This window comes from Macaca fascicularis, chromosome 16, assembly GCF_037993035.2.
Source record: "Macaca fascicularis isolate 582-1 chromosome 16, T2T-MFA8v1.1".
Lineage (NCBI taxonomy): Eukaryota > Metazoa > Chordata > Mammalia > Primates > Cercopithecidae > Macaca > Macaca fascicularis.
In genome coordinates this window covers 69,287,772-69,305,992 of record NC_088390.1, presented here as the reverse complement: position 1 = coordinate 69,305,992, position 18,221 = coordinate 69,287,772, and the positions used below count along the sequence as shown (strand labels likewise).

The 18,221-nt window shown below is 44.4% G+C and overlaps 1 protein-coding gene and 1 pseudogene across 6 annotated transcripts in view; one reads left to right on the top strand and one right to left on the bottom strand.

Annotated features, from left to right (window-relative positions):
* LOC102132103 (uncharacterized) overlaps positions 1-18,221 on the bottom strand; it is a 35,642-nt pseudogene that overhangs the window by 15,652 nt on the left and 1,769 nt on the right.
* Positions 14,021-18,221, top strand: part of MARCHF10 (membrane associated ring-CH-type finger 10) — a 112,017-nt gene continuing 107,816 nt past the window's right edge. For 4 of the 6 annotated variants that reach the window (XM_045374605.2, XM_045374606.2, XM_065531821.1 and 1 more), the window contains exon 1: positions 14,021-14,234. The gene's annotated coding sequence lies outside the window, so the exon portion shown is untranslated. Of the gene's footprint in view, positions 14,235-15,665; positions 15,877-18,221 lie in introns of those variants that run through there. The other 2 variants (XM_065531825.1, XM_065531822.1) reach the window with 2 other exon arrangements.

The following is an 18,221-nucleotide window of genomic DNA, read 5'->3' as shown; positions in this document are numbered from 1 at the left end:
TATTTTTCAGATCAGTTTGATTCAATAAATATTGATTATGTGTAGCTGCCCTAAGCAGATTTTGAAAAGGCTGTTGGGAGCCTCCTTCCAGACAGGGAGGGAAAGGGCACAGACGGGAAGGCTGGGGGAGTTGACAACAAACGTCATCTAGCTTAAGGTCTAGCCAGTGTTTGGTGCTGCTGAGAAATGCTCCTCTGGGGGGGAACTGACGCCCAGCACGCACCACTGAATGGGGCCTCCAGCAATTCTTGGAGGCCCTTCACCATCCCTCACTGTGAGAACCTTCCTTTTCCTCTCCTTCATCTCCCCTGTGCGCGCCCCCAACCCAGGCCCACACCTACCTCTACTGTAGAGCTTACTCTATGGCCTTGTTTACTTCCTTCCTCCCCGCAAGCACAAAGACTGAATATCACTCCTCTGTGAATCCACAGAACCTCGAAGAGTACATAGCGCTTTGGTGCTTGATAAGCATTTGATGAATGAATACATGATTTTGCCTTCCCATCTCATGCAGCACGGGGAGGCGGGATGCTGAGAGAGCCTATCATCCCCCGCCACCATGACATTTGGGGTGAAGGAGGTTGCAAACACCCGCATCAAACTGTGCCTGCATTTTTAAATGCTGGACACAACATTTTGAAACAAAGGTGAAGGGGAAGAGGCATAGGACAGGTCAGGGCATGCGTTATTACCACCCATATGCACACATACCCGTTCGTACGCTGCCAAAATGTTGCTCTACCCTTTCCCGAGCACCCGTTACTGTTTAACCCAACCTCAGTAGCTTTCTAAGAGAAAGACCATTCTAATGACTTGATCTACATGAAAACAAAAAGCAAAGTGTGTCAAAATTTTTTCCCACAATCATAGGGCTATCACGCTTTTTAACAAACTAAACCTCCACCATATCCCAGCATTCGGGATATACTGCAAGTAAGTGCCTGGCACTCAGAAAGCTCAAGGTTCCAGCAACAGTTGTGTGGCCTTGGATAAGGAACACAGGGAGACTCTTTGTCCTCTTGTTTCTTCAGCGTATTAAAGGGAGATAGTGGTATATTCAAAGGGCATGAAAAAAGCTGAACATGAGTCTGCACGGAGCTCTTTGAAATGCATGAAGGGCACTACAGTGGATAAATTCAACACTTGTCCTAGTGTTCACTCAGAACCCTCGTCCGGACATTTATAAAATTCCTGTGTGGACGTACACACACACACACACACACACACGCAGGCACATACACAAATATATCTAAAAGGGCTTAATTGCTTTTAAAATTTCTAAGTAAATACATTGTAATGATTATAAGGCCTCTGTACAATGTATCCAAGGCAAGCCCGCCATGATAAGAGCTATTTGAGAAACTAAATCACATCATTGAAAGAATAGCAATGAGGCAATTGATGAAATATTGCATTAGCAGTGGCCTCTCACCCCATGTGATGCCAACCAAATGCTTTTTCCTCTCTTTGTAATTTAATCATTTTTTCAATTAAATTAATTTCTTAAAATCACTCAGATAAGCCGCCTGTATTAAACACACACACACACAAACACACACAAACAACTTCAGGCGTGGGTGAAATAAAGGACACTCTGCAATCACAATTGTGACTCTGCTCCATTCTGGAAATGAATGATATCCTGTTTCCTTTTTTCTATGTCTGACAAGAATTTTTGCATAACTTCTTCCTGCTACAGTGTGAAGTCAAAGGCCCCCAAATACCCTCAAGACAGAGACCCAGTCGCCACAATATAAAACTATGAAAGTACAGCCACGAGAGGCCCAGAGCATATTGCCGGACAGACCAACTGGCTATTTTTAAAAGTTTACTTTAATACAAATGAACTGGCTGGGAAGGTGGCTTTGCAAAGGCAGCAACTCAGAAGAGTGCTAACAAGCCCGCCCCACACGTCTGTGCTCAGGCTTGCTGGGAGAGCTTACTCCACACACATCCAGGAATTTGTTTGAGGACAGAGCGTGGTTAGGTCATGTTTTAAGAATGTTCTCTCATTATTCTGACTCAGAGGGTGCCGTGAGCCACAGAAGGGATGTTGCACAGTGATACCTTCTGTTCTGTCTGGTTTTCAAGAACTGCCTCACTGTACTGCTGGCCGGAGACTGATGTCACTGGAGGTTAACTCCTTCACGTCTTCTTTTTTACAGGGCTAGAGGAAGAGCCCTTTTTCCGGTTGATATTTTTCAAACTTTGTAACCTAGGGGTTCGGCTTGCTGAGGGAGGGGAGGAGGGTGTCTAGGAGCAGTGACTGGAAACAGAGAAGAGACTACATAGAAGCAGAAGAGAGAACCAATGCAAAAGTCTGTAAAACCAGCCAAGAAATCTGCTCGGGAAAATAGAAACCTAAGCGCTGTGGTTTGGCAAGGAACTTTGACTCTTAATGAGAAAGGCAGAGAGAAGAGAAGGAGAAGGAGGATGGAGAGGGGAGGGGAAAGGAGAGAAGAGGAAGGAGAGGTAGAGATCAAAAGAGAAAGAAAAGAGAGGAGAGTAAAAGGAGTCAGACCCAGGATGCAACAAAGGTCCATCAGTAAGGGCCATTATGAGGACTATATTGGAACAAGAGGCTGGAAATTAAAAATTAGGATATGCGGCCGGGCACAGTGGCTCACGCCTGTAATCCCAGCACTTTGGGAGGCCGAGGCAGGCGGATCACATGAGGTCAGCAGCCTGACGAATATGATGAAACCCTGTCTCTACTAAAAATACAAAAATTATCTGGGCACGTTGGCATGCACCTGTAATCTCAGCTACTCGGGAGGCTGAGGCAGGGAGACTTGAACCTGGGAGGCAGAGGTGGCAGTGAGCCAGATTGGGCCATTGCACTCCAGCCTGGGCAACAAGAACGAAAATCAGTGTCAGAAAAAAAAAAAAAAATCAGGATATGCTACTCACCATGGAACATCTGGTCATGTGTGTGTCCCGGAACTGGGGAAAATTTCTTTGATAATTCATCTTTGATCATGTCTCATGCTAATGGACAAGCTCATGCTTGAGTGACATTTTGCCGTTTCATCAAAGGCTGGAGTAGGGATCATGAGGTCATAACTACCAATTCTAGTGGGGAACCTCCTCATGGGTCTGTACAATATGCTCCAGACGGTATGTCAGATGCACACACACACACGTGCATATACATGCATGCACACACATACACACAGAGGAACGCACATACACTTGAAAGCCATTCCATGGCTTTCCATTGTACTTAGAATAAAACCCAACTCCAACTCTTACAACCTCATCAGGCTTCCTTCACAATAGTCTTCCAGCCACACCTCAAGCTTTCTTGAATCCCCTGAACTTTCTCTCACCTTACAATCATCTCAGTCCTGTTTTCTCCCCCCTCGGAGGTTGGCTCCTCTTCATCCTTCAGCTTTCACAGAGAGAGGCCATCTTTGACTACCTGTGTAAATAGGGTCTCCCTGCTGCTCCCAGCATTCTCTGCTGCGGCACCCTATTGGTGTCCTGGCACTCATTAGTACTTGTCAGTCAGTGTACATTTATTTTTTAATTTTTTTTAATTGTTAATTTTTGTGGGTACATAGTAGGTGTATCTATTTATGGGATACATGAAATGTTTTGACATAGGCACGCAATGCATAATAATCACATCATGGAGAATGGCGTATCCAGCCCCTTGAGCATTTATCCCTTGTGTTACAATCTAGTTATATTCTTTTAGTTATTTTTATGTATGTATGTATGTATGTATTTATTTTTGAGACAGAGTCTCGCTCTGTCGCCCAGGCTGGAGTGTGGTGGTGCCATCTCTGCTCACTGCAAGCTCCGCCTCCTAGGTTCATGCCATTCTCCTGCCTCGGCCTCCTGAATAGCTGGCTGAATACCTGAACAGGCTCCCAGCACCACGCCCAGCTAATTTTTTGTATTTTTAGTAGAGACAGGTTTTCACCGTGTTAGTCAGGATGGTCTCGATCTCCTGACCTCTTGATCCGCCTGCCTCGGCCTCCCAAAGTGTTGGGATTACAGGCGTGAGCCACCGCGTCTGGCCCTCTTTTAGTTATTTTTAAATGTACAATTAAGTTATTATTGACTATAGTCACCTTGTTGTGCTATCAGATGGTAGGTCTTATTCTATTTTTTGTACCCATTGACATGATCCTCCTTCCTTCCACCCCCTCCCCACTATCCTTCCCAGCCTCTGGTAACCATCCTTCTGCACTTAATGTCCATGAGTTCAATTGTTTTGATTTTTACATCCCACAAATACATGAGAACATGCAATGTTTCTGTGCCTGGCTTATTTCACTTAACATGATCTCCAGTTCCATCCAAGGTCCTGAAAATGACAGAATCTTATTCTTTTTTATGGCCAAATAGCACTCCATTGTGTTTATGTACATTTTCTGTATTTACTCATCTACTGATAGACACTTAGGTTGTTTCCAAATCTTAGCTATTGTCAGAGACCCGGCACAGTGGCTCACACCTGTAATCCCAACACTTTGGGAGATCGAGGCAGGTGGATCCCTAGAGGCCAGGAGTTCGAGACCAGCCTAGCCAACATGGTGAAACCCCGTGTCTACTAAAAATACAAAAATTAGCAAAGTGTGGTGGTGCGTGCCTGTAGTCCCAGCTACTCAGGAGGCTAGGGCATGAGAATTGCTTGAACCCAGGAGGCAGAGGTTGCAGTGAGCCGAGATTATGCCACTGCACTCCAGCCTGGGTGACAGAGTGAGGCTCCGTCTCAAAATAAAACAAAAAAAATCCTAGCTATTGCGAACAGTGGTGCAATAAACATGGGAGTGCACATATCTCTTCAATATACTGATTTCCTTTCTTTTGGATATATATCCAGCAGTGGGATTGCTGGATCATATGTCCTATTTTTAGTTTTTTGAGGAACCTCCAAACTGTTCTCCATAGTAGTTACACTATTTACATTCCCACCAAAAGTGTATGGGGGTCCCCTTTTCTCTATCAAAAGTACAAAATTAGGTCATGCGCGGTGGCTCATGCCTGTAATCCCAGCACTTTGGGAGGCCGAGGCGGGTGGATCACGAGGTCAGGAGTTCAAAACCAGCCTGGCCAAGATGGTGAAACCCCGTCTCTACTAAAAATACAAAAAAAGTCACCAGGCTTGGTGGCATGCGCCTGTAATCCCAGCTACTCCGGAGGCTGAGGCAGAGAATTGCTTTAAAAACCTGGAGGGGCGGAAGAATTGCTTGAACCCAGGAGGCGTAGGTTGCAGTGAGCCGGAGATTGTGCCACTGCACTCCAGCCTGGGCGACAGAGGGAGACTCCGTCTCAAAAAAAAAAAAAGTACAAAATTAGCTGGGCACAGTGGTGCATGCCTGTAATCCCAGCTACTTGGGAGGCTGAGGCAGAAGAATTGCTTGAACCTGGGAGGCAGAGGTTGCAGTGAGCTGAGATCTCACCATGGCACTCCAGACTGGCCAACAGAGCAAGACTGTCTCAAAAAAACAAAAACAAAAACAAAATGTCATGGGGTAGCGTCCACTTCCTGAAGGTTCAGAAGTTGCTCAGTGCTTACGTTCCTCTGCCCTCTTGATGAGATGGATTTTTTTTTTTTTTTTTTGGCTTGAGCGTTTATCTGTCCAGAAGCATATTTAATGCTCATGTGGGGATTCTTGACACTGACATCGCTTTCTGAAGCCTAAGTCTTGCTCACGGCTTGATGATCGGTCCACAAATCAAACTCTTGGCCAAATATGTATAGCTCGAGTTTATCCAAAGTCCAAACAAATCAGATACTCCTTCTGGACAGAAGTCAAATTCTTCCTTTTGGTAAGAATTTTTCAGAAATTCAAAAAAGCAGTATGTTTTATGTTCTCAAAGTTCCTATAATCACATCCAATCTTGTATCAGATGCATCAATGGCCATAATGAAGGGTTTGAAAAGTCTGAAGCTTCCAAAACGGATAAATAAATCAAAGCCCGTGTGAACTTTTGAGAAATATTTCAGTACTATAGGATCCAAAAACTTTAATGAGTTTGCCCCCTCTTTGTAAAACAGCACAATAGATCAGCTACAATTACAAGTGAGGAAAATTTTAAGGGATCTCCCAGAGGACATGCTTTTTAAAAAAATTATAATTAATTGTAGGGAGTTTGCCAGTCTCTAATGGCGTCTATTTTATTCTACAAAAGAATTGGATCTCAAATATCTGCCCTGTGAAAGCCCAACAGACATTACTAAATTTCACACAGTTCATGGGTGACTGCAAGCCCTAAACCGGATACACTCTCAGTTTCATAAAATTAGATGATCTCTAGCAAAAATCAGAGATGAGATCATAAAATGTCACTTTCTGAAATTCAGCATAAAAAATAATCAATATAAAATTAACCACAAAGATATCAGGAGCATTTTAAAGAAGTAACAGCTTTCATTTATTTATTTATTTATTTTTTTTTGAAACAGAGTCTCACTCTGTCACCCAGACTGGAGTGCAGTGGTACAATCTCACTGCAACCCCCACCTCCCAAATTCAAGCAATTCTCCCTGCCTCAGCCTCCTGAGTAGCTGAGATTATAGGCACCCACAACCACTCCCAGCTAATTTTTGTATTTTTAGTAGAAACAGGGTTTTACCACATTGGCCAGGCTGGTCTTGAACTCCTGAACTCAAATGATCTGCCCGCCTCGGCCTCCCAAAGTGCTGGAATTACAGGTGTGAGCCACTGTGCCCGGCCAAAGTAACAGCTTTTAGAGATGCTTTATAAATGCATGGGTGATGTAATTCAGGGTGTCTCATCTCAGCAAGGAGAATGAAATCTATGTACATGATGTAAGCAATAATGATAGCTACCATTGTTGAACAGCTACTGTGTCAGGCACAATGCCAGAAACTTTACATACACTGTTTCATTAATCCTCACAACAATCCATTGAGAAGGCTCTGATTATTTCCATTTTTAACTACGGGGATCTCGAAATTCAAAGGATGCTGAGAATTGTTCGCTATGATACAGCAAATCCCACTGCTAGGATTTTCACCCAGGTCTTCTCAACTCCAAACTATGCTGTCAATGGCATAAGAGAAATGGTCCCTTGAAGTTCAGCAAAATGGCATTTACCTGAAAGAAAGATGTGGTAAAAGTCTCCAAAAACTTTGAGGTAAATAATCCAAATCAGTCATTCAGACTGAAATGTCCTTGGAAGGGAGGAAGATCATTCTTTAAGGCCTCTTCAACCTGCTAGATATATCCCTTAAGAACAGGCCAAGCGCAGTGCCTGACGCCTGTAATCCTAGCACTTTGGGAGGCTGAGGTGGGGAGATCACCTGAGGTCAGGGGTTTGAGACCAGCCTGGCCAACATGGTGAAACCCCATCTCTACTAAAAATACAAAAATTAGCCGGGCGTGGTGGCATGCACTGTAATCCCAGCTACTCGGGAAGCTGAGGCAGGAGAATTGCTTGAACCCGGGGGTGGAGGTTGCAGTGAGCCGAGATCGCGCCATTGCACTCCAGCCTGGGCTAAAGAGCAAGAGTCTGTTTCAAAGAAAAAAAAAAAAAAGGACATTCAATTCCCTTTAATGTAATTTAATATTCATCAAACCTTCAGATCTTTAATTTGATCCCCTAGGAATGCCTTTCCACCAGGAGGAAGTACCTCAAGCACATGACCACTTTCAGCCTGCCAACTTTATTCTCTGAGATAAAATAATAACCTGGTCAGGTGGATAACAAACGGTCTCTTCTGAGTGGGGTTATTAAGAATCAATTTCTAAAGAGGTCAGTTCTGAATTAAATAAAGTGAATTTTCTGATCCTACAAAACCAGGGACCAAATCCTGGGTCTTCAGTAACCTCCATCGGAATATGTACATACTTGTGTGTGTGTGTTTGTGTGTACTAATTCTTCCAGTCTGTGAACATGGGATGTCTTTGGACATCTCACAGGACATCCCATGTTTATAGACTAGAAGAGTTAATATTGTGAAAATGACCATATTACCAAAAGTGATCCATAGAATCAACGTAATTGCTATCAAAACACCAATGACATTCTTCACAGAAATAGAAAAAACAATACTAAAATTCATACAGAACTACAAAAGACCCCAATAGCCAAAGCAATCCTGTGCAAAAAGAACAAAGCTGGAGGCATCACACTACCAGACTTCAAAATATACTTCAAGGCTATAGTAACCAAAGCAGCATGGTACTAGCATAAAAAGAGACACAGAGACCAACGGAATGGAACAGAAAACCCAGAACTAAATCTACATATTTACAGCCAACTGATTTACAACAAATGTACCAAGAATATACATTGTGGAAAAGACAGTCTCTTCAATAAATGGTGCTAGAAAAGCTGGTTACTTACATGCAGAAGAATTAAACTAGAGCCCTATCTCTCACCATATACAAAAATAAACTCAAGATGGATTAAAGACTTAAGTCTAAGACCTGAAACTATGAAACTACTAGAAGAAAACATAGAGCAAACACTTGAGGCCATTGGTCTTGACAAAGATTTTATGAATATGCCTCAAAAGCACAGGCAATAAATATACGAATAGACAAATGGGATTATATCAAACTAAAAAAGTTCTGTGCAGCAAAGGAAGCAATCAGCAGGGTGAAGATACAACCTGAAAAACGAGAGACAATACCTGCAAACTATTCATCTGACGAGGAATTAATATTCAGACTATACTAGGAATTCAAACAACAGCTATATATATATATATATATAGACATTTAAGTTGGATATATATACACACACATTTAGGTTGGAGATATATCTCCAACTTAAAAATGGGCAAATGAGCTGAATAGCCATCTCTGAAGAAAAGACATAAAAATGGCCAATAGGTATATAAAAAATCCTCAACATCACTATTATCAAAGAAATGCAAATCAAAACCGCAAAGAAATATTCTCTCTCCCTATTTAGAATGGCTATTATTGGGCTGGGTGCGGGTGGCTCATGCCTGTAATCCCAGAATTATGGGAGGCCTAGGCGAGAGGATCGCTTGAGCTGAGGATTTTCAGACAAGCCTGGGCAATATAGGGAGACCCCATCTCTAAAAAAAAAAAAAAAAAAAAATTAGGCAGGTATGGTGATGTGCGTGTGTTCCCAGCTACTTGGGAGGCTGAGGTGGGAGGATGACTTGAGCCTGGGGGGTGGAGGTTGCAGTGAGCTGAGATCGCACCACTGCACTCCAGCCTGGGCGACAGAGCAAGACCCTGTCAAAAAAAAATTATAAGGAAGAGAAAATATATTTACTATTCATGAAGTGGAAGTGGATCATCATAAAAGCCTTCACCCTCATTGTCTTTATGCTGAGTAGGCTGAGGAGGAGGAGGAAAACAAGGAGTGGGTCTTGCTGTCTCAGGGGGTGCAGAGGTGGAAGAAAACCCACGTATAAGTAGACCTGGGCGGTTCAAATTCATGCTGTTTAAGGGCCAACTGTATGTACATAATCCAGAAGGCTCATTTTGAAAGCCTACCAAGCTCTCTAACCATCTAACGACATCAATAAAGGATGACTTTTAATGAGTGACACTGAGAGATTGTCACATTGCATACCCACAGTCTGGCCAAATATAGCTACAAGATGAATGCAGAATGTCACAGCGACCCCTGGTATACCCAGTAAGTCATTAGCCAGTTTTGAAAATGAATCAGGTGAAGCCCCTGCACAACGGCATGCTGGAGGAGAACCCATGGAGCCCTAAAGGACTCACATGTCCACAGTCCCCTTCTCAGGAAAGCTATTTGTAGAGATTCTTTTTGCAAACAAACTGCCATTGTTCATGCTGTATGCATGGATGAAGGCAACACCACACTGGCCTCAATGATGAGAACAGGAACCCATTAGTCACGGCAAGGTCCCATGACCAAGGCAAAAATGACCAACTTTAAGTTGTATCGGAGGGAGGCCATCTGCTTCTGAAGTCACTTGGCATAAAACTCTATGCTGAGTAGGAGAGCTTCTGAATAGTTAGTTACAAAGAGACTCTCTTAGTTAGACTCTCTCTCTCTCTTAGGAAGAGAAAATATTAGGCAGATAGAGGGTGGGTTGCTCCAGCTCAACTGAGTAGCTGGGCCAGGTGTCCAGGAAGCTACTGGATATCCCTGCCTCAAAAACCTTGGGAGACTCAGAATGTATGCCTACTCTTTGCACAGCTTACTCCTTGCATTAAATATTTCCCTCAAAAGTGTTATTTCTGAAACTTAATACACAGTCTACTTTTGAAATTTTATACTTGTAGTTATTCTTTGCAGAACTCTTGGATATAATTAAGGAACTTTTTGATGCTTGCTATGGTCTGAATGCTTAAGTTCCTCCAAAAGTCATGTTGACTCCTAATTCCCATTGTAGCAGTATTAAGAGGCGGGGCATTTGGGAGGTGACTAGGTCATGAAGGCTTCACCATGATGAATGGGATGAGGGCCCTTATAAAAGAGGCTTGAGGGAGTTTGTCCCTTCCACCATATGAGGATGAAACAAGAAGATGTTATATACAAAACGCAGCAAGCCCTCACCAGACACCAAATCTGCAGATGCCTTGATCTTGGACTTCCCAGCCTCCAGAACTGTGAGCAATACACTTCTGTTGTTTACAAATTAGCTAGTCTAAGGTATTTTGTTAGAGCAGCAGGAGGCAGCATTAGAATCTACCATGTACTTAAGTCTTAAGTTTTGTTTTTACTTATTCATCTCTACTAGGAACATTGTGCAGGAAATAATGAAGAGTAGGATCCTTTCCCCAACCAGGAGAAGTTTTTCTTCTTCATTTTAATATTTCTCTTCCTAAGGACTTTGCTTTTTAATGACAGAACTAATCTCATTTGTAGTTTATGTGCCTAGCTTAAATTTACTCATTAAACACTAAAGTTGGAGTTGTTCTATAGCTTTTCATGAGCTGACCTTGGGCACAATTGCCCTCTTTCAAAGGCACCATGATTTTTTCATCGTACTTAATTTTCAAGAACACTTGACATGTGGAAGAGTTTAAAGCTGAGATATGAAGTGATTTCTCTAGACCTTGTTATTTAAAAATGTTTAGGCTGGGTGCGGTGGCTCACACCTATAATCCCAGCACTTCAGGAGGCCGAGGCAGGTGGATCACCTGATGTCAGGAGTTTGAGACCAGCCTGGTCAACCTGGCAAAACTCTGTCTCTACTAACAATACAAAACTTAGCTGGGCGTGGTGGCACGCACTTGTAGTCCCAGCTACTCAGGAGGCTGAGGCAGGAGAATCACTTGAACCTGGGATGCGGCAATTGCAGTGAGCCAAGATCGCGCCATTACACTCCAGCCTGGGTGACAGACTCTGTCTCAAAAAATAAAAAAAATAAAAAATAAAAATCTTTAAATATTTATGGTTAACACTCACATGCAATAAAATCTTAAGATATGCCTTATAAAGCAAAGCCACCAATTACTGAGTGCTATGTGCCAAGCATGACGTGAAATGCTTTGCTTGTCCTCTCTCATTTATTTCACACAGCAATCTTTTGAGATAGTATTATTTTATATAGATCTTGAAGTAGAAGGAGACAAATCTGGGTACAGGAAGTACCAAGGTGCTTTTCTTAGTAGTGGGCAACATCAAGTTATTGGAGGTGGAAAGCCCTGTTTTTGAGCCCTGGTTCTGGTACTTACCATATGTTCTGGTCATGTTCCTTACCTTCAACAAGGTGAGAACCTGGGCTTCAACTTCTTTCTCTGTTATTTTTATTTGAGGTGGGTCCTCGCTCCAACAGAACAAGTTCCCTACCTATCATTTCACTATTATAGTTTCGACCCAGTGTGCACATCCAACCTTTTATTTTGTTTTTTTGTTTGTTTGTTTTTTTGGGGGGAGGCAGAGTTTCTTGTTGCCCAGGCTGGAGTGCAGTGGTGCAATCTCAGGTCACTGCAACCTCTGCCTCCTGGGTTCAAGCAATTCTCCTGCCTCAGCTTCCTGAGTAGCTGGGATTACAGATGCCCGCCACCACGCCCGGCTAATTTTTGTATTTTTAGCAGAGATAGGGTTTCACCACGTTGGCCAGGCTGGTCTTGAACTCCTGACCTCAGGTGATCCCCCTGCCTTGGCCTCCCAAAGTGCTGGGATTACAAGCATGAGCCACCATGCCTGGCCCAAAGTATATATTTTTGAAAGGCAAAAACCATGAGGCAAGTTCTTAGGTTACATCCTTATCAGTTAATACGTCAATTATCAGTTAATGCTTTACTAAGGCACACTTGATAATCAGCTGAGAACACGAACAGAATATGGATTGGGCTACTAGGGATGAAAAGATCCTAGGGGCTGCTGGAGGACCAGTGAAGTTCAGATGGGAATGTGCTCAATGGAAAGACTTCTGTTAAGTACATTTGTCTAGACTCTGCCTGGCTCAGGATATGTCTTTGAAGCTGGTGTGAAGGCAAGGAAAAATGTTCAGTGTGTAACACATAGTCCCATCTGGCTGAAACATGAGTGAAGAAGTGATGAAGGAGAAAAACCAAGAAAGGAAACCATGGGGGAGGGCACAGGGAAAGTCATAGTGACGAGTTTGGACTTCATTCCACAGGCAGTGAGGAACCTTCCAGGGCTTTTTAAGCAGGGAGCCAGCAACATTAGATGTAGGCTGCTTACAGGATGGGGTAAATGGTGGAGACAGGGTGTGGAGGACAAGGGCCCAGGGTGTGGCCAGGAGGCCCTCAAAATAATCCATGGAGCCCAAAACTAGGTCATGGAACCCAAAACTAGAGTGGTAGTGATAAGAATAGAAAAAAGAATGTAACACTGCCAAGGACTTGGCACCAACTGAATGGGGGGAAGGGGAGGTGTTGAGAAGATGGTCAAACCACAGACACCTAGAGATTCCGGGCACTTATGAAAGTTCCAAGAATTTCTATTCTTCCTTTACCTTACTCTCCACCCAATCAAAAATACCTAACTTGGCAACGTTCGACAAGTTGAGAGCCTAAATATGCAAAGTAAATAGGAGAGTCATCTTTGCCCATGAGAACCACAGACAGAAATCAACCTGGCAAGGCCGGGCACGGTGGCTCACGCCTGTAATCCCAGCACTTTCGGAGGCCCAGGCAGGTGGATCACTTGAGGTCAGGAGTTCGAGACCAGCCTGGCCAACATGGAGAAACCCCGTCTCTACTAAAAAAAAAATACAAAAACCAGCCGGGCGTGGTGGCGCATGCCTGTAATCCCAGCTACTTGGAAGGCTGAAGCACGAAAATCACTTCAGTCTGGGAAGCAGAGGCTGCAGTGAGCGGAGATCGCGCCACTGCACTGTCCAGCCTGGGCGACAGAGCGAGACCTTGTCTCAAAAAAAAGAAAGAAAAAGAAAAAAGAAAAAAGAAAAAGAAAGAAAGGAAGAAATCAGCCTGGCAGAGAAAAGGTGCGGGTAGTAGCGGTTCTGGTGCCCTTCCTCCAAACCTGTGAGGCCTGGTCTAGGCCTCTAAGCACCTCTCTCCTTGGAAAGGGGGTGAAGACGACTGATTACGAAGAGGCCTGGGCTCTGGTCTCGGTTCTGCCACTGACTGGGTGCCTCCCTTCATCGCTTATTTCTTCTTTTTCATGTTGGACCACAGCATTCCAGATGTCCTCTGCAGAGGTCGAACTGCAGGACTGCAGTATCTTTCCCTCTTTGCATGTACCGCTTTTCATATTCCCTGATTCCATTAAAAATATTATCCTCTCTCGTGTTCTAATCTCATTTTTTATGAAGCATAGCACCCTTTCAGGAATGGGAGCGGAGGCCTGGATATCTGGGTCTGGGCTTGGGCATCCAGACAAAGCCAACCGCCTCCTCCTTGGGCATCTCTTCTCTGCCCACCAGCGCGGCTCTGCCTACCCGACTGCAGCCACCGTCGTTGCCACGGCAACCGGCGGGCGCCCACGCCTGCCTTGGGACCCAGGGGCCACAGCCCCGCCCCGCCCCGCCCCGCGCTCTTGGCGGCGGCACCTGGTCGCGCGGGGGCGGAGGGTGGGGGCGGGGAGGCGCGGTCGCTAGGGAAACCAGAGGACGCCCGGTAGCCGCCCCCACCGCCCCCGCCCCAGGCAAGGCTGGTCGGCGCCGCGGAAAGCAGCCTCGGGGAAGCAGGAGGAAGAGGGGCAGGTTTAGGGAGCGAAGAAGCGAGAGGAGGACGAAGAAGAGGCGCTTAGGCCAGTCCCCGCGCAATTAATGGGCAGCTCCTGCGCCGTGGACCGGCCCGCCCGCCCTGCCCCTCGACCCCTTTAGCCCCGGCAGGGGAGGAAGGGCAGACCCCCAGGTAACGGCCCACTCGCCCCCGCCGCTCCTCTCCGTCCTGCCAGGATGGGAGACGACCTTCCCTTTCGTCTTCCAAGATTCTGGAGGGAAACCGGGCCTGACATCCGGTGGCCTGGCCGTCCCCTCCCCCCGGCTGACCCCAGCCCCAGCTTTTTTCTGTCTCAAAGGGGCAGGTTTGGGGGAGACCGTGACCCTTTGTTCACTGGCAGCCGCCCGCACCCACCTTTCTTCCTGCAGACGCCACTGGTCAGAAAAGGTATACGCAGACCATGGCCCCTTAGGCTTCTGAGTGCGCAATGGTTGATACTGGTTTTGTTTTTGAGGATTCTCGCTGTGTCTCCCAGGCTGGAGTGCAGCGGTGCAGTCACGGCTCACTACAGCCTCGACCTCCCAGGCTCAAGCGATCCTCCCGCCTCAGCCTCCCGGTGGTACCTGGGACCACAGGTCACCACCATGTCTGGCTAATGTTTTAAATTATTTGTAAAGAAGGGGTCTGGTTATGTTTCCCTGGCTGGATATTGTTATTAATGATGGCACTGAATTGCTTGTCAAACCTGTGACATTTCCTCCCCCAAAGTTTCCCGATTGCTCGAGTTTCTCCTCTCTTCTGGGCTTGATAGTCGGAATGTGACCGCCTGTCTTTCCTAGTTTCACAGCAAAATGAGGAATCACCGCCAAAAACAAGTCTGTTCCCCCGCCTCGGCCCCGCCCCAACTCTTAAGCCAAACTGGCTGGAAGAGTTGAAAGATCTCCTTACCTTTCCCAACCAATTCCCCCTTTTTCTCTGCAGTCACAGTCTTCGTAAATTGGGCCCAAACCGTAAACTTTGTTGCTTATACTCAAGACATGTTTATAAGCTAAGATTTCAAAATGCTAAGTTTTTTTAAAAGCTAAGATTTAAATCCTATAATGTTGGACATTACAAATTAATCAGTTGGGAGAAAGGTTGAATAAGGTCTCCTGAAATCCTTCTCCAATCACCTAATTGTGGAAAGGGAGTAATTTTTGAGCCTGGTTGTCAGGTATTAACAATAGCCATTTAGATTTTGTTTCAAAGCAACCTTCCGTCTAAGAAGGAGGTTAAATTATTTACATTTTCCTTTATTGCTTAACAGAATATTAACTGTAGTGATGTCTTTCTTTTATGAGAACATAGTAAGAAACCAATAAGATTTTGATTGTTATTAAGAAGAGTCTCCTTCAAATCGGTTCTTTTGACAAATGTGGTCATAAAACAGAAGGATGGTATGTATGCATGACTTTTTAGAGCACTGAAAAACATTCTGCATTCAGATTCTGTTCCCTTCAGTCAGGAAAACTTGGTTGGAATTCATTGGAAAGTTACACCAGAGAGGAATGTGTATGTCACAAAGTTCTTAGAATATTCCCCATTAAAATTTCACAGATATGTAGAATTTTGAGGCCAAGAAGAATTACTCGCTCTTGCTTTCAGCAAGGCAGGACCCCCTCTTTCCTTCTCCACCTGCCTCCAACTCCCTCCTCCTTTCTCTCTCCCTACTTAATATGGCTTCTTATGTTGATTTCTAAAGCACAGATTTGGCACAAGACATTATCACCAGAAAGACTTAAAACAGAAGCGTGCATGACCATGAGTGGATTTTAAATTAAGAAGCAGTTCAAAGGTGAGCGATAGAAGAGAATACAGAGGGATATTTTAGAAACATGCGCCTTACTCACATTTTATTATCACCCCCACCCCAACCCTCTGTGTTTGCTGGGAAAAAATTCTTGGCTTCAAGTGGCCATCTGGTTGAGTAGGCCTACAAAGCTGAGATCCGTGAATTAAGCATTATCTCATGTAGTTTTATTTCCATACTGTTATTTCTGTTTCTTGTTCATCCTGGTCAGTTTTTCAGACTGACTGAGTGCGGTATGAAGTTCAAGCGAACACGGAGAATGTTTGCTTAAACCAACGTAACCCACCATCTTCTTGGTCTTAACACTAATACCCTGTTTTCTTTGTTCCTGTAATATTCGTTTAATCTCATAAAGACTTGATGTATTTAAATAAAAAATTACTTGTGGCACCACGATGTTTCTAAATATTGTAAAATACAATGTAATAGAGAGTTTTGGGGAAGGAAAAGAGACTTTTGTAGGCAACTTTATTTTTATTACTTTATTATTATTATTATTATTATTATTTATTTTGGGGGGGATGGAGTGTCCCTCTGTCACCCAGGCTGGAGTGCAGTGGTGCCATCTTGGCTCACTGCAACCTCCACCTTCCAGGTTCAAGTGATTCTCCTGTCTCAACCTCCCAAGTAGCTGGGACTGCAGGAGCACACCACCATGCCCAGCTAATTTTTGTATTTTTAGTAGAGGTGGGGTTTTGCCATGTTGGCCAGGCCGATCTTGAACTCCTGACCTCAAGTGATCCACCCACCTCGGCCTCCGTAAGTGCTGGGATTACAAGCATTTTTAAGTCCTTTATTTGGTAGGTGATTGTGAAGTCAGAGGTAACTTAGCAAATAATTCAAAGGGTGCTACTTCCTACCTATTTAGACAAAGTTATTTCATGCCTCTTGACTTAGAAGCCTCCTTAAATTAAACCCTACTCTAAAGCCGTGATAGATTAACTGGCTTTCTATATTAACTTTGGCAACGAAAATGTATCATCCGAGTGGACTCTGGGATGCTCCCCTTTAGTGACCATTAACATATTTTTATTATGAGTCCTTATGGTCTCTGCCTGATTAAGATTCTGACAGGCTTCTCTTTCCCACAGTAGCAGCAGGAGCTTATCCTTCTGCCTGTTTTAACACCATCGTTTTCTGAAAAGAGTGGAAAGGTAACTTCATTTTATGCAGGTACACATTCAGATGAAAAGCTAAAAGTGATCTTTTAAAACATAATCCCATGTGATTATTAAAATGCTCAGAGACAAAATGTAGGTTCTGTGCGTAGACTGGAAATACACATTGTAGTTTCAGATTCTGACTGTCAAAGACCAACTTTCCATACTCCAGAGAAAACAGCCCCCAAGAGACCAGCACAAGTTTTCCCCATTGTTCAGGGCCAGACGATAAACCATGTGAGATTTCATAACTACCAGACCAGACGCTGGGTCACCATGAGTCAGGGGCAGCCTGACTCTGCCAATATCTACACAACTGAATAAACAGGAGGAGGGAGGGAAAGCCACAGAATATATACACCTGAAGGTAGAGATGTTGCCTGTCCCATCCTGATGTTTCCCCAGAGCCTAGCAGCCCTTGTCACACAGCAGTTGTAAAAAATATGTATATGTGTGTGTGTAGATATAAATGAAAGAGCTTCAGTAGACAACAAGCAGGAATAGTGTAGGGACTTCGATGACCCCATAGATAAGGGGTCTTTATTAACAGTGCCATTTTATCCCTTTGTGAGCTTCGCTATCTTGGCCATAAATTTGAGCCATGCCAGTCAAAGCTAAACTTCTTGAAAGCATGATCTCCACGCCTTTACCTCCCATTTACGCAACCTTCTGCAGCCCTCCCAGCCCCGTCACTCCACTGAATGCTCTCACCAAGGTTATTAATAGCCTCCTTTTTGAAACCTCCTCAGCATCTCTGAAACGGCACCCACCTGGTTTCTTCCTGCCTCTCTGGCTTTTTTTTTTTTTTTTTGTGCAGAGTTTCTCTTCAGCGGCTTGTTCTCTAAATATTGGTGTTCTTCACGGTTTTGTCCTGTGTCCTCTTTCTCTTTTCATTCCCATTCTTCCTTCAACTTCAGTTATCACAGAATCCCAGCAATGCCCAAATCTGTACCTCTCTGGTCAGCTCTAGAGCCCTGTGTCTGACAGTGCACTTGACGTCTCCATTTGCCACACCCGAGACACTTGTCACGCCATGCTGTTTCCTCACAAAGCAGCTCCTCCTGTGTTTTCTGAAGGGAATGCTGGCACCAACCAACTGGCTGCTCAAGCCGGTAACCTGGGCATCCCTGAGACTTCCACCCCTGGTCCATTCATATAATCGCAAGCCCT